The 14009-nt window shown below is 42.6% G+C and overlaps 1 protein-coding gene across 1 annotated transcript in view; it reads left to right on the top strand.

Annotated features, from left to right (window-relative positions):
- MYO1D (myosin ID) overlaps positions 1-14009 on the top strand; it is a 154938-nt gene that overhangs the window by 107131 nt on the left and 33798 nt on the right. The window lies entirely within an intron of this gene.

Raw genomic sequence — 14009 nt, 5'->3', positions numbered from 1 at the left:
TGAATTTCAAAGAAACAGCTTTATTCTTCAAGCAACATTTTATTTCAGTTTCCTTCTTCCTCATATTCTTCAACTAGTTTCAAAGAGTAATAAATATACACTGGCAGCCTATCACATTATGTCCCTCAGCCCTCCCTACATTGATTTCAGAAGATTCAGTGTGCTTCAAAGGAGCACCTGATTTTTAAAAACAAAAATATGCTAATAAAAACCAAATCATAATCTGTGAAGCAGATAACAAAGTGCAGTCAGATTTTCTGTATGGTTAACGGATTAAACACTTACACTATTTTGGAAAAAAACTGAAAATTTTATGTCCCATTTTATACTTGGGGATCATCAAGACTTCAGCTATTGGAGATTCAGGGACACAGCTTCTCCCGTGGAACTCTAGCGGTATTGTGGTGCTGCTCTATAAAAATTGGCATTGAATGTTGTAGGTTAAGTTGCAAGGACGTAAAGGTGGCTGCTCTGGATGCTAGTTTCCTGCAGCTAGCTGCTGCTCCAGGAGCCTTTGCACACACAAACAGATGGTTCTGATTTGGCTACCCTACCAAGAGTTTAAATTTACCGGCGGCAGCATTATGCAGCTGTCAAAAGGTCCATCTGCCTCAAGCAGCTGTCCGGGCACTTGCCTGACTGCTTGCTTGGGAAATTGCATGTTTCCGTGTTCTCAGGCACACACACACTTTTTGTTGCTACTTCTTCCTTATTGGGAAGGGAATCAGGGCCATCTGCCTAATAGCTTTAATCAGAAAGGTTGTTCCTCCCCCACTCCCCGCAAATACCCTGCTTGTATCTTTTTGGTAGATACATGTCTGTGTACAATGGCCTTTCTGGGGCACAGACAGCTGCGTAGGATTTCTTGGCCCTACATTCAATATGTTTGTGTGCTGCTGAGAGTAACTGATACACACTCCCCATTACTGTCCATTTGCATTTGATTTTGAACACGCTAATGATTACAGCTGAGAACCTCAAGTTTATATCATATTCCAGTTTAACCATAGGTTTAAGAATGACTTTTTAACCAAGGTCATTCCACATACCCAAATATTTTGCTTTGTTTCATTGTTCTCTGAGTGCCAGAATAAGCTTTGTGAAAGCTTGCCGCTTTTAAATCAGTTCACAGATCATTCCTTTAAACCAAAAGCTAAGATTTAGAGCTGAGAACACTAGTTACCATCAGTGTTTTAATACTGGGAAAAAACGAAAAGGGAAAAAAGAGCCTTGTCCCAAGTATTGTAAATCTTGTGACCCAGTTGAATTCCTGGCCGTCATGAGATTTTGCCCTTCAGTCTTTGAATGATTGGGATCATCTGACCATCACCAAACAGGCCAAGTAAGGCCAAGAAGACTCCGTGTCACCTCTGAAGGCTGTTGTAAGCTCTCCCTTCCCTAAAGCAAATGGGGAAAGGGGCTACAGCAGCAGTGAAGAGGCAAATGACAATATTGGATAAAATGCTGCTGTAACCTTTATGAAATATGGGAAGGATAAATTGAGTGCAATGAAAAAATGGAAGTGAAGGAAAGGATCTCATTTCATATTTATCACTAGAGAGCTAGTCTGGCTATCCATGCCATATGGTGTCTGTTGGATGTCATGCTCACAGAGAAGCCTAAAGCATCAATCCTCAAGCACTGTGAGTCAAGTAAGCTGCAAGCAAGGACCATATGTAACTCCTGCAAAGATCAGCAGGTTGGTTCTTGACCTACTGCCCTACTCCTGCCTTTATTATACAGACCTTGGAAACCATAGATTTTATCTCCAGCCTTTTAAAACTCAGCCTCTTCCAAATCAACCAAGACAGCTACAGTTCCTGCACTCATTTTGAAAGAGTGTGGCGCACTATGGGGCTAATTCAGCATGGATGCCTGGCTTGGCAACAGTTCTTAGTCTTTCCCAGTCCAAGCTGTCTTGGACTACTCTGCCCACCAACTGCCATATCTGCAGAATGAGAAACTCTGAGTGTGCTCTTTGGTTCCCATCCAGGCACTGTAGGGTTCAGTACTCCAGCTGCATTGATGGACTGCCTAGTTTCCTAACCTTGTGCCTGATTGGCTGTATCCTGGTTGATATGGGAAATGGCATGTAGCTTGCTTTCACAGTGAGATCTTGTTCCCCACTTTCCAGCAAGAAAGAAACAGGGGAAACGTGGATTAATATTTTCTGATTCTTCTTGGGGAAATACCCCTACCTGTCTCATTGGTGCATAGGCACAAAGCCGTCACCATTTTATGAAGTGGCCACCACATTAGTTGTGTGTGTACACATGCTCACCTCCCTCAATTTCCATTGCTGCCTCCTCATCTTTTTTTACAAGGCTCCTTCTTACTTGGAGATTTTATCTGCAAAGGACCCTTTCCAACCTCATGCTGGTCACTCCTGATGAGAAACCCCATGCTATTCATGTTTGCTTTCTTGCTTTATCTTAAGGGCAGTAGTGTTAGAATTTGGCCATTGATACAATAGTAAGCTGTGAAGGCCCTGCCTCTTGCTGCTCGACCCTGTGCTTTTGAGTTGACCAGGTGACACCAAGTGGCCAGGAGATACCTGGCTCACATGGGTGACTATATGAAATAGATGGCAGGTCTTAGTTCTCTGTAACCCACAGCACAGTATAAAGTGGCTGAGGGCCCTTCTCGCACTTCCTGTGGGCCAGCCCCCAGCTGTCACATCTGCAAAGGTCTAGGTGGGTGAATGGCCTGCCAGCAAGCCACCTGAGATTAACACCTCTCTCTGTATGGATGAACTACTCCACCTCTACTGGCCATTGATACAATAGTAAGCTGTGAAGGCCCTGCCTCTTGCTGCTCGACCCTGTGCTTTTGAGTTGACCAGGTGACACCAAGTGGCCAGGAGATACCTGGCTCACATGGGTGACTATATGAAATAGATGGCAGGTCTTAGTTCTCTGTAACCCACAGCACAGTATAAAGTGGCTGAGGGCCCTTCTCGCACTTCCTGTGGGCCAGCCCCCAGCTGTCACATCTGCAAAGGTCTAGGTGGGTGAATGGCCTGCCAGCAAGCCACCTGAGATTAACACCTCTCTCTGTATGGATGAACTACTCCACCTCTACTCTACTCTACTCTACTCTATGCCCTACCTGAGCCAAAAGGCCCATGGGCGGGCCACGGGAAGGAAGTGTGAGAATGGGAACAGGCACCCCATGAGCTGTGTTCTCCCATCCCAAGGTATAGCATATTCCCACGGCTTGTTGGCTAACAATGAGGATGGGAAATGTTGACCAAGGATTTTTATAGCCTCATCCAGACTCTTATTCCAAGACTCATGACAGACGCAGATTGCCAGCTCAGGCTAATCCAATAGTACTGGGTTACTGATTGCCAGCTCTCATGAGATTTTGACCTTTGGTTATTTTTCTGAGGGCCAACAGGAATCTAGCCAAAAATTAATTCAATTAATTGGTATCTTCCAAGAGTGCCTGCAGTTGTGCTGCCATTTTGTTTTTCGAAGTGTTCCAGAGAACCTTGTGATAGAGTGAGAATCTTGTCAGGGACTTCCATGATGTTAAAATGCGTCCCTGAAAAATATTCAGTCTTCTCTTTTTCATCTGTACACAGCCATAGGAAAGCCTTCTATGGTAAAGGAGCTAATCATTCAAATGATGACACAGAGGCAGACATCACTCATTTACATGTATACATGCACCTGTAATAATATCTGTTTCCCACGGAGCACTGTTTTCCTGGGAGTGCTCTTTTTCTCCCATGGAACCACAGAGCATAGTGGTTCCATGGGAGACATGCAAGGGTTCCTTGTCTGTTGAATTGATGTTAAAAGGGTCTCTTGAAGACTAAAAAAGCCCTTTATACTGCTAGGGTTTTTTGTGGGGGGTGGGGGTTATGGTTCGACCTGCATGTTCCATTGTTGTGTGTGTCTTTTTAAATGATGTTACCAGAAAGTAGAGAGTAGAAAGCACCTGATAAAATATTGACACTCTGAGCCAGCAACCCCTGCTTAAGGTATTAAGCTTTCTGCATCACTTTCAGGGATGAAGTAATGTTTCTTGTTTGCATAATCTGGAAAGTATTTGAGGTGCTTGTTAAGTGCAGAACATTTATGAGAACAAGTTAATGAAGTCTTCCTACAATGATTCTCACCTTGTATAGAAACCTCAGGTCATCTCTCCTGTATGCCGTTCTACCCAAACAAAAAACAAATCCACTAAAATTTTTACCTGTTTCCCCCATTCTTTCAAAATTTTAGAGTTGTTTTCCATTTATAAGCTGGCTTTATAGCTATAGTCAGTGTCTTGGATCCTTGGGGAAAAAAGGAGGAGATAAATCTTAAATATGATTCACTGGCCCAGCAGATACACTATGTTTGGTAGCATCGGTCTAAAATAATTAATGGCTTCTTTTGTTACAGCTTACACTAGTGATTAGGGTGAGAAAGTTCCCATTGGTAATTTATTTTTCCATAGTTTTGAGAAGCTAATCAACACTTGCCCATTCTAGAGTTGAAACCCCAATCCATCATTGCAACTTTAGGGGAACATTTGGCAACAGTTCATGTTGTCCAGAAATTTATTGGATGCTTGGAACCCTTAGTAAAGTTTAAGAATCTAGGAATGAAATAAAATTTAAGAATGTTTACATACCCCAGAAAGAATTCTTTCTTGAAGTGTTCTCTCTGGATGATGATGATACTGCATTTCTTTCACTCTTTCATGGAACCAAATGCAGCTTTCAAGGTTCTTTTTCACTCTATTTTTATCCTCAAACAATGATCCTGTGAAGTAGGTTAGGCTGAGGGTGAGTGTCATTCTCAAAGTCACCCAATGAGCTTCACACAGCCGAATGAAGACTAGAACCTGGATCTCCCAAGTCTCCAGTCCAACACTTTAACACTCCAGTCCTACACGAATGTCAAGTTCCAAGTGGTTTAATTTGTACTACTGTATTTTGTATAATTATTTTAGGGAAGGCCCTGAGGATTTTGCCCCTATGTTCTTTGCCCAGGGTTGCATTTCATCACTGAGCTCATAGTCATAGGTTCTGTCTGCCTCATGAAAAAACCTATATTACTATGCAGCTGTGACCTAGTAAGTATGCACAAAAATGTTAAGTGTATGATCCTGCTATTTTATTGTCTTTTATTCTGTGTGAAATACCTATTCAAAGAATCAATACACTTGGGGGCGTGGCAGTACATCATTTTGGTTGCAGTAGTTCACATTCTTGAAATGAGCCTCTGTCTGTCTGTCTCTCTATCATGCTTATCTTGGTATCTAGGATATACCCCTTTTTACTGAAGGAAATATAATTTCAATTGTTTACTTGCTTTGAAAGGCAGAAACTCTATGACTAACAGATTACTGTACAGGAAGTCTATTTCTTGTCTGTTTTGGAAGGTGGAAGCAGACAGCAGCACTCTTGTGACACTCATCTAGAAATCACTCTCTTGTCATAGCTTTGATTAAACATTTCAGTGTGTAACCTTGCTCTGAACTCTCCTGTGATCAGCAGGTTTTAATCAACTCCCAATTTCTTGGTTTATTAAGGCAGCAAGTGACAGGTCCGCCTAGACAGGTCTGTCTCCTCCAGCATTCTCTTCAATGAAGAACTGGAAATTCCAGCTTTCCTAGCTCTCAGGCTGATTGCCAGAAACGTGACCATTCAAGAAATGCTTGATGAAAGCTGTGGAGATCACAAAGTGAAATTCGGTAGGGCTGTTCATGCACAGTGCAAAAATCGAAAATCCATATTGCATTTCTGTGCCAAGGAGGGACCATATTTTGTGCCTGATATTATGGAATTTCTTATTTTGCATGATCAAAACCTTTTGAGCATGCTGGTTCTGTGTATTGCCTGCAAACTAGATACTTCTTGAGGAAAAAATTCCTGTTGTTCTCTTCTGATGCTCATAGTTAACCATGGATCTTAAATAGGGCTGAGCCAATAACTTGGGAATGTTTTCCCTTCCAGTATTCTTTGCAATAATATTCATCCATGTAGTTGCATGGCCCCTTTCTTTCTATCCCTGTCAGGTGGCTCAGTAACACAGACAGATAGCTAAATCTGGTTGAATATTGTTAAAGCATTCAATTTGCAGTGTGATCTCTGATTGGCTAGGATGGCCCTTGTGACAAATTTGGAAATAAGAAACAAACAAACTAGAAAAATGGCACCAAAGATGTAGGAGTGGGAAATTGGTAATAGCAAACAGGATTTAAAACCATTTATTACAGTTATTTTAATGAAATATTTATTTACTCCTCACTATTCCAAAAGTTGAAATAGAACAATATTCAGTGCAATCCTAACTTTAATAGTTGTGTCCACAATTAAAAAGGTTGCAGCTGGCAAGGGGCTTCCAGATCTTTTGAATGTTTGGCTTAGAATTAAAATGACCAGAACATGTTGCATGGTTAAGAGTGCATCCTGGCAGTAGTTTCTGCAAGATCTCTGATGGGTGAGCAGAAAATGTTGAGCTTAGCATGTTTTGTTCAGCTTGCTTTTGTTCCTAATTTGCTCCCATGCTGTATTGTTACCCTTTGTGCTGCCCTCTTGCAGTCCTGACATTTCAGGTAAAAAGGCTCTTGTTTCTTCCGATACCTTACTAAAATCCATTCGTCTTCCCTCTCTCTTGGTGTGTTCTGCTGAAATCAAACCCCGCTTGTGCTCTCTGAGGTATTATCAGCTAGACTGGAAGAAGCAGAGAGGACAGTAGCTCACTTGTAAATGAGCTTATGGGATGGCATGCTTTTTTCCCCCATGAGTGTATCACTATGGGTTACTTCATTGGCTGGCTCTCATTTTTTCTGTTGCTCAGTATCTCTATACTTTTGTTCAGATTGCGCTTGGCACTGATGTTCCAGAGAAGTGTCATTTTAATTTTAGCCTGTGGAAATCATGCCACAGGCATGAGTTTAGAGCTGAGCTTAGAAAAGGGCAGCTGCATATTTGTCACAAGAAGAGGGGGCAGTGGAGGACAAAGTCCCCTGTGATGTTAAAATCTGGATGGCTTGCAGCTTTGCCAACACAAGGTGCAAAATACAATCCACAGTGCTGAACATATCAAGCAGAGGAGAATTGTATGCAGGATCTGGTTCCCTGTCACTTGGTCCAGAATGTGCAATCAGGTTTCCCTCTCCATGGCATGGGGCATGGTTCTGTGGTTTGAATCATTTGGAGCTGCTTGGTCCATGAATGGTTTTCCTGCAATGTACTTGCTTTCTACTTGAACACTGTGGTATAGCTTGTGCAGGTATACCTGTTGAGGCCAGGACTGTTCCATAAAAAGGGTGTGCCATCCCAACAGATGGTTTGACTCAGTGACTATTCTATCCCCTGTGACTTTGTGGAGGAAAGAAGATTGCTGACTGCATTTGTACAGTCATGTCTCCATTTATAAATACTTGTTATGGGAGACAAGGGGTTGATGAGAGCAGCATGGGCCCGGAGCGTGGAGTTACTGGGTTCTTCTCTACAACTGGGACTTTCACTCTCTTTCCTGTACTTGGCTAGCATGTACTTGGCAACCTCTTTTGGTTCATCATCGACTCACATGTAAGGCTAGGTAAACAACATGGTAAATCTTCTGACCTATTTGTGATTGCTTTAGTGTGACACTAAACAATAAGCAACCCAACATTTAAAGTACCTATGGCAGGGTCATGGTGCAATGGCAAAAGACATTCTTAGTGTGTGCAAACTGCTGGGTTCAGTATCTGGCATCTCAAATTATGAACAGATTCTTGGCAAGCCCAGGGAAAACCCTTGCTTTAAATCCTAGGGAGCCTTTGCCAGTGAGAGAAGACGGTGCTAGGCAGAGTATTACCTGCTCTTGATTTGGAATAAGGAAGCTGCCTTGTGTGTGGGTGCAAATATAGTCTGAAAGCAGAAAGGTTGGTTTGCTAATTGGAGAAGCCCTAGGAAGCTGAGCAAGCACATGTGGCTCATGCACATTCTGCTGATGCATAGGATAAGCAGCACCATGGACTGGCTTCCTTGTCTGCCCTCCTTCTTGTACTGTGAGAACTAGGTTGGATGGTGACACAACCAGGTCAGTGACACAAGCACTGTGGTAGTTGGCATTGCTCTAGCATTTGTTGGTTTTTAATAGAAGAACCAATGCCAAGCACTTCAAAACAATGAACTGTTGAGCTGGCAGTGCTGTCAAAACACACAGCACATTTTAACATAAATGTTTTATAAAATTGGTGTAAGGGATAGGGCTGTACACACTGCTCAGTAGACCGCATCCTTTTCTCATTCCTTACCCCACAACAAATCAAGATTTCGAGGTTCAGGATTCTAGAACTTGGGGCAGTGAAGCATCCCATAGAATTGTTACATGAATATCATGTATCATCTGGGAGCTTAAAAACATCAGTTGCCAGAGCCAAGGCACAACATTTCACTGTATTGAACCATGATTAATCAATTCCTGGCTGCTGGAGCAGGCATTCAGATAAGTAGAGAGCTTCTCTATACAAAGGGGTCCAGCTGCCATGTGATAGTTTTAATTAATAAAAGTAAATACCTTACAACAGAGCCCAGAATAATTCCAGAAAATCTTTATTAGTGCCTTTTATTTTAAAACTTTTTATTTGTATAGTGTCCACAAAGTATCAAGTGAAATCTCACTGAGCTTGGAAGCATGCCTGTCCTGCCACTTTCCCATTCTGCAGCACCAACCAAAAGTATGGCCAGAAAGTCCCAGGAGAACTTCCATTTCCCACATTAATCCTGTGCTGAAAGGGAGAAACCTCTCTGTAGAAATTCCAGGATTGTAGTCATGGGGTGAACAGGGGACAAAAGCATGCTGACCCCCTTGCAGACTTTGACTGCCAAGAGCATAAGAAATACCACTGAGCCAAGCATTGTTCAGTCAAGCCATGCAGCCTTGAGGGCCTGAATGCAGGTCATTGACCAATCATCAAGCATACTCAGAATGCTTAACCAAGTCACCTATATTATAACCTGCCCCTGGAATGCTGTGGGGGAAAATGAAATACAAGTGAGCATTCCAGGCAAGTTTAATTTATAAAATATAAGATAGAAGTGGCATAAAATGTGCTGTAATTATAATATTTGTCAGTGGGACATAGTATTGAAGTTAACATGTCAGACTTTGGAGAGCTGCAGATACAGTTTGCTAAGCATTCCATGGCTTTTGGAGATGGCAGGTCATTTAACAACTGTCAGGATTAGCCCAGTGCTTTGAATATTCAATGACCTGAACAATTGAATTAAAATCAATTGGTTTTTGGTTTTCTAGCACCTCTCATTATTTGCACATACTATGGAAAAGTATCTCACAGTGGGCAACCCCTTCCTTGCAGGTTGGCCATCTGTGTGCTACAGGGAATGCATTTGTGACACCCATGGAAGGCCCGTACTCCTGGCCAGGATAATTAGGTTTGCCCTCCTACCTGCTAGGAAAGCTCTTCTACCTGCTGGAAGGGCCAAACTAGAAATGTTTGGCTATAACTGGGTGGGGCAGGCTTCACATTTTAGACTAAATGGAGCATGGGAGCAACATGCAATTGAAACCTACCTATCCCCTGCCTTACCATTTCACAGTAGCAGAAGTGAGTCACTCGGGAAAGTAAGTCTCACAATGTTGGCTCATAGGATGGTAAGATGAATGGAGGCAGCCCACATACTCCATTTAGTCTAAAATGCGACCCACACCCCACTTGATAAAACCAGCATATTTGATAAATGTGTGCATCCGATTTAGCCATAGGACTGAGGAGTGTTAAATGCAAAGCCACGCCAAGTCAGCTGGCAAAGCCAAACCGCACTTGCATGCGTACTGTAGTGGCACTGTGCCATGTATCTCATGCCATGTTTCCCTAAAGGTGAGGCTGTCCATCTTCTCACTACATAAAGTGAAAGAGAGCCCTGTGCTGTGAGAGTTGTTGCTGAACTTCAGACCCCTGAATAGAGGACAGAGCTTTCCATTTGCCTGTTGCATGCTTGTGGCTTTTTTGGGTAGACGCATGAAAACAGGAACTCGCTGATAGTATGCATGGGCATTGCTACTTCCCCACAATAGCAGCAAAGAAAACATAGCTATTTTTTAAGTGGTGCAGTTGAGAAGACGAGAAGAAGGAGAAGTAAAAGAGCACTTTGCTTTTGTGACCTGGAGCCAAAATTGCATGGCAAAAGAGTTCCAGTTTTTTCTTGGAGGAACCAACCAGTATTTTGTAATGGGGCTGATGGGAGGTGGCCTGCCTTGCAAAATTGCCCATGTCAGTGAAATGATGTGATCTGCCCCTGTTGATCCTGCCAAATTCTAATTAAGTCAAGGCAAAAGTTTTGCCAATCCTTCCACTTCGAAGAAATACGTTTTCAAAAGTTGTGATATATGTAGATACTTCAGTGTTCTTTGCCTGTTTATATTATACCACTTCTGCAAGAGAAAATGGGGTTAGATCAATATTAAAATGTAGCTGTAGCCCAAGGATGGCTTTCTGAAGAGACTGGCCTTGAAAATATAAAAATTGATCATGCTTTCTACATTTGATAATATTTCCTGGATTCTTTATTTCCCTTCTAGAGAGAGTCTAAAGCAATTGTGTGTTCTACTTTTAAACATTGTTTGATGTGGATCACACAGATAAAATCAGAGTAGTTCTGCAAGGCCATGAACTATATGCAAAGACCAGCTATTTATGCAACAGTAGTTGCCTTTTTAAAGGTAAAAGACAATCTGCCCTTGTGTAAGCTGTTTAATTATATGCTTATGGAACCAGTTAAAGTGGAATATTACAAATGATGACTCATGCCAGTCATCGTATTTATCTTTGGGTGAAATGAATGTTATAGAAACCAAATGGATTAAATATAAAAGAAAGCATGTTGGAGTATCTAGGCAGGTTGACTTCAGTGAGTGCAGCAATGGAAACTGCTGACCAGCTAAAGAAGCTCCTTCTTTGATTTTTTCCCAAAGGCAGGTTTAACAAGGTCCTGCCAGGGATGTTGCAGGACTGGCTGTTCTTCCCTTTTCGCTTTGCATGCAGAAACTCTGAGGTTCAATCCTTTTAAGTAGGCCTTTTAAGTAGGTTTAATGGAGAGCTGTTGCCACTCAACATGTAGACCAAGGGGCAGGAAGAGGAGGCCTTTTCTGGCCAAGAGCTGAACTGATTCCTGGAAAGCATGTCGGCAGCCAGAACATGAATGGCCATATATGCACACCCTTCTCCCTACCCTCAGGCTTTTAAAAAGGCTTATGGGAGCAGGGGAGGGTAGGTTTATTTTAGGCCTGTCACAGTGCTGGGGAGAGTTAATCTTTACCTCCTCAGCAGCTACCCTTTTCCCCACAAATGTCTCCTGCACTGCACCTAGGCTTTTGAAATAGGCTCAGCCAGCACCCCTTCCCTTTATTAATGGAGCATGGGTATGAGAACAGGAAAACTGTTTTCTCTCTGATCAGTGATTGAAGATAATACAGGGAGGCTGGCAGGCTGGAGGTTTCTCAGCAGTGCTATACACTAGAAGACTTAATGGCCTGACTTAGTACCAGGCAGTTCCCACCTTTCTTTTTCATGTATTTTAATGGAGGGCCAAATATTTCTGAAAATTTAATGCAATCCTAGCCAATTTTTCTGCTGTTTCTTGCTACGTTTGTTTGTTTGTTCCATTTTCTCCCAACTTTTCATCTTGTATTAGATGCTGGGAAAATATATAAGTATTCCACTAATTTGCACTGTTGGCTCATACATGCCACAGCATATTTGGTGAAGGGACAGGAGCAGTGATTGAGGATACTTTCTGAATTGGAGCACTTGAATTTAAAGCAACGATCAATGCAAGCTGAAAGCCTATATTTATTTTATACAACTCAGTTAGAAGCCCCATTTGTGACTTGAACTAAAACATGTAACTAAAATTTTACCACAATGTGCCTAACATTCCTTTACCACAAAGATTCTTAATTGGGCCACAGACGAAAAAAGAAGGTTTGCGTTTTGAGGCTGCCAGGGGTGCAGGGAGAGACCCAGAGAGAGAGCAGTGCAGCAACTGCAGCCAAGTAGAAGAATCTCCAGGAACACCAGCAGAACCTTTCAGTACAACCAATTTATCCTGCAGGATCAGTCAACTCTCTTCAAATATAGCCCTCACGTGTCAATTAAATGCTCACATGTCTGCTGCAGCTTAAGCACACACTCATTATAGGCACTCCTATATAAAGTATACAGTGTGGAACTAGGGCATCAGAGTGGCTAAATGTTGGCCTAGATATTTTTGTTGTTGACTAGCAAAGGGAGAAATGCAGAAAGAAAACTGAAATAAGACTGGCAATGATGATGCTCTCTTTTCGTTGGAAGCTGTTTGTTCTCTGCCTGTTTCCAGGTGGGAAGAGACTGTTTCCATGTGCAACAGTGACTGCAGGCATATTTTTACACTGTGTTTACTCTGGGCCAGGGCTGACAGTGTAGGCAGTTGCCCGGAGTGACAGAACTCTGTAGCACACTTCTGTAGCTACTGACAGCAGCAGCCACTGCGGTGCAGGCTAAAAGAACCCAGAATTTTGAAAGGTTGCAGGAATCCCTGTGCACAGTGGTTTATATCCCCAGTGCAATGCATGGCTAGAGTCCTTGACTTGGGAGATTTTTCTGATCATGGCATCTTTTCCCTCCGTAACAGGGTAAATTGTTCCTTTCCTGTGTATGAACCAGAGAAAAGGGTTGTAATTTTTTAAAAAAGGTCTCACTATCACTTTGTAACTTTTTGTCTGTCTGAACAACACACACCTGGAAAGCTGATAATGCCTCTCAAAGAAGTAAATTCTGCAAATGGTCATGGTTCTTGACTCTGCTGCCCACATAACTTTGCTGGAATGTCAGTGTGACAAGCACTGTCAAATCAGCACAGTCCTCATGTGGCTTGATGGCAAATGCTGTGAATGCAGTACCTGATACAAAATTCCAATTTTGTGGGTCTTTTTTGAATTTGTACAAAGCAATGGGTGTGCCATTTTTCAGCACTCTTCAGCTGAAATCTTCAGCGGCTGGTGGCCAGCCAGCTCCGGGGACTCTTGAGTGAGAAATAGTGCTGGATCTCTCCATGGCTTTTAATACCAGAAACCACAGTGTCCTCTTTTGGTGGCTGTCTGAGCCAGGACTGGCGGGCACTGCATTGCAGTTGTTCTGCCCTTGCTTGGATGGCTGACTCAAGAGGAGTATTGCTTGGGGAATATTGCTCAGCCCATGGATTCTCAGGCATGGAGTTTCTCAGGGGTCAGTTTTATCCGCCATGCAGCTTAACTTCTGCATGAAACTGGTGAGTGGGGTCATTGGGAGTTTTAGAGTGTGCTGCCATCAGTACACTGATGACATGCAGCTCTGCTTCTCTTTTACATATATCCTCATCAGGTGGGAACAAGTGTGGTGTAGTGGTTAAGAGTGCGGGACTAGGACTCGGGCATTCTTGGTTCTAGGCCCTGCTCAGCCATGGAGCTCACTGGATGGCTTTGGACCAGTCACTCACCCCATCCTGCCTCTCAGGGTTGTTGTTGTGTGGATAAAATTGAGAGGAGGAGGAAAATTATGTAAGCTGCCTTGAGTTCCCCAGAAGGGGAAAAATGGGATATAAATACAATAATAAATAAAAATGAATAAAATCAGGTGAAATTATGTCTGTGTTAAGCTGGTGCCTGACTGCAATGGACTCAATGAAGACTAGTAAGCGGAAGTTCAATCCAGGCAAGGCTGAGATGCTGTTCGTGGGTGGGTCCTCTGGCCAGGTGGTAGGTGTTCAGCCTGTTCTGGATAGGGTTGCCTTGAAGGGGCAGATTCGTCACTTGGGTTATTTGAGGTGTGAGAGGCTTCAGTGGTTTAAAAAGTAGCTAGGTGGGATATTTTTAATTTTTATTTTCTTAACATATACAAATACATAGAAAAATGTAGACTAGAAAAAAAAACTAGTATTAACAGAAGAAACTAAAGTGAACATGATAAAATAGACAAGATTGCAAAGGGAATTTTAAACAGATGCAGCCTATATTACAACCCCCCAAACTGACTCT

Source organism: Varanus komodoensis, unplaced genomic scaffold (genome assembly GCF_004798865.1).
Source record: "Varanus komodoensis strain SLA01 unplaced genomic scaffold, ASM479886v1 scaffold50, whole genome shotgun sequence".
Taxonomy (NCBI): domain Eukaryota; kingdom Metazoa; phylum Chordata; class Lepidosauria; order Squamata; family Varanidae; genus Varanus; species Varanus komodoensis.
This window is presented reverse-complemented; position numbering and strand designations above follow the sequence as displayed.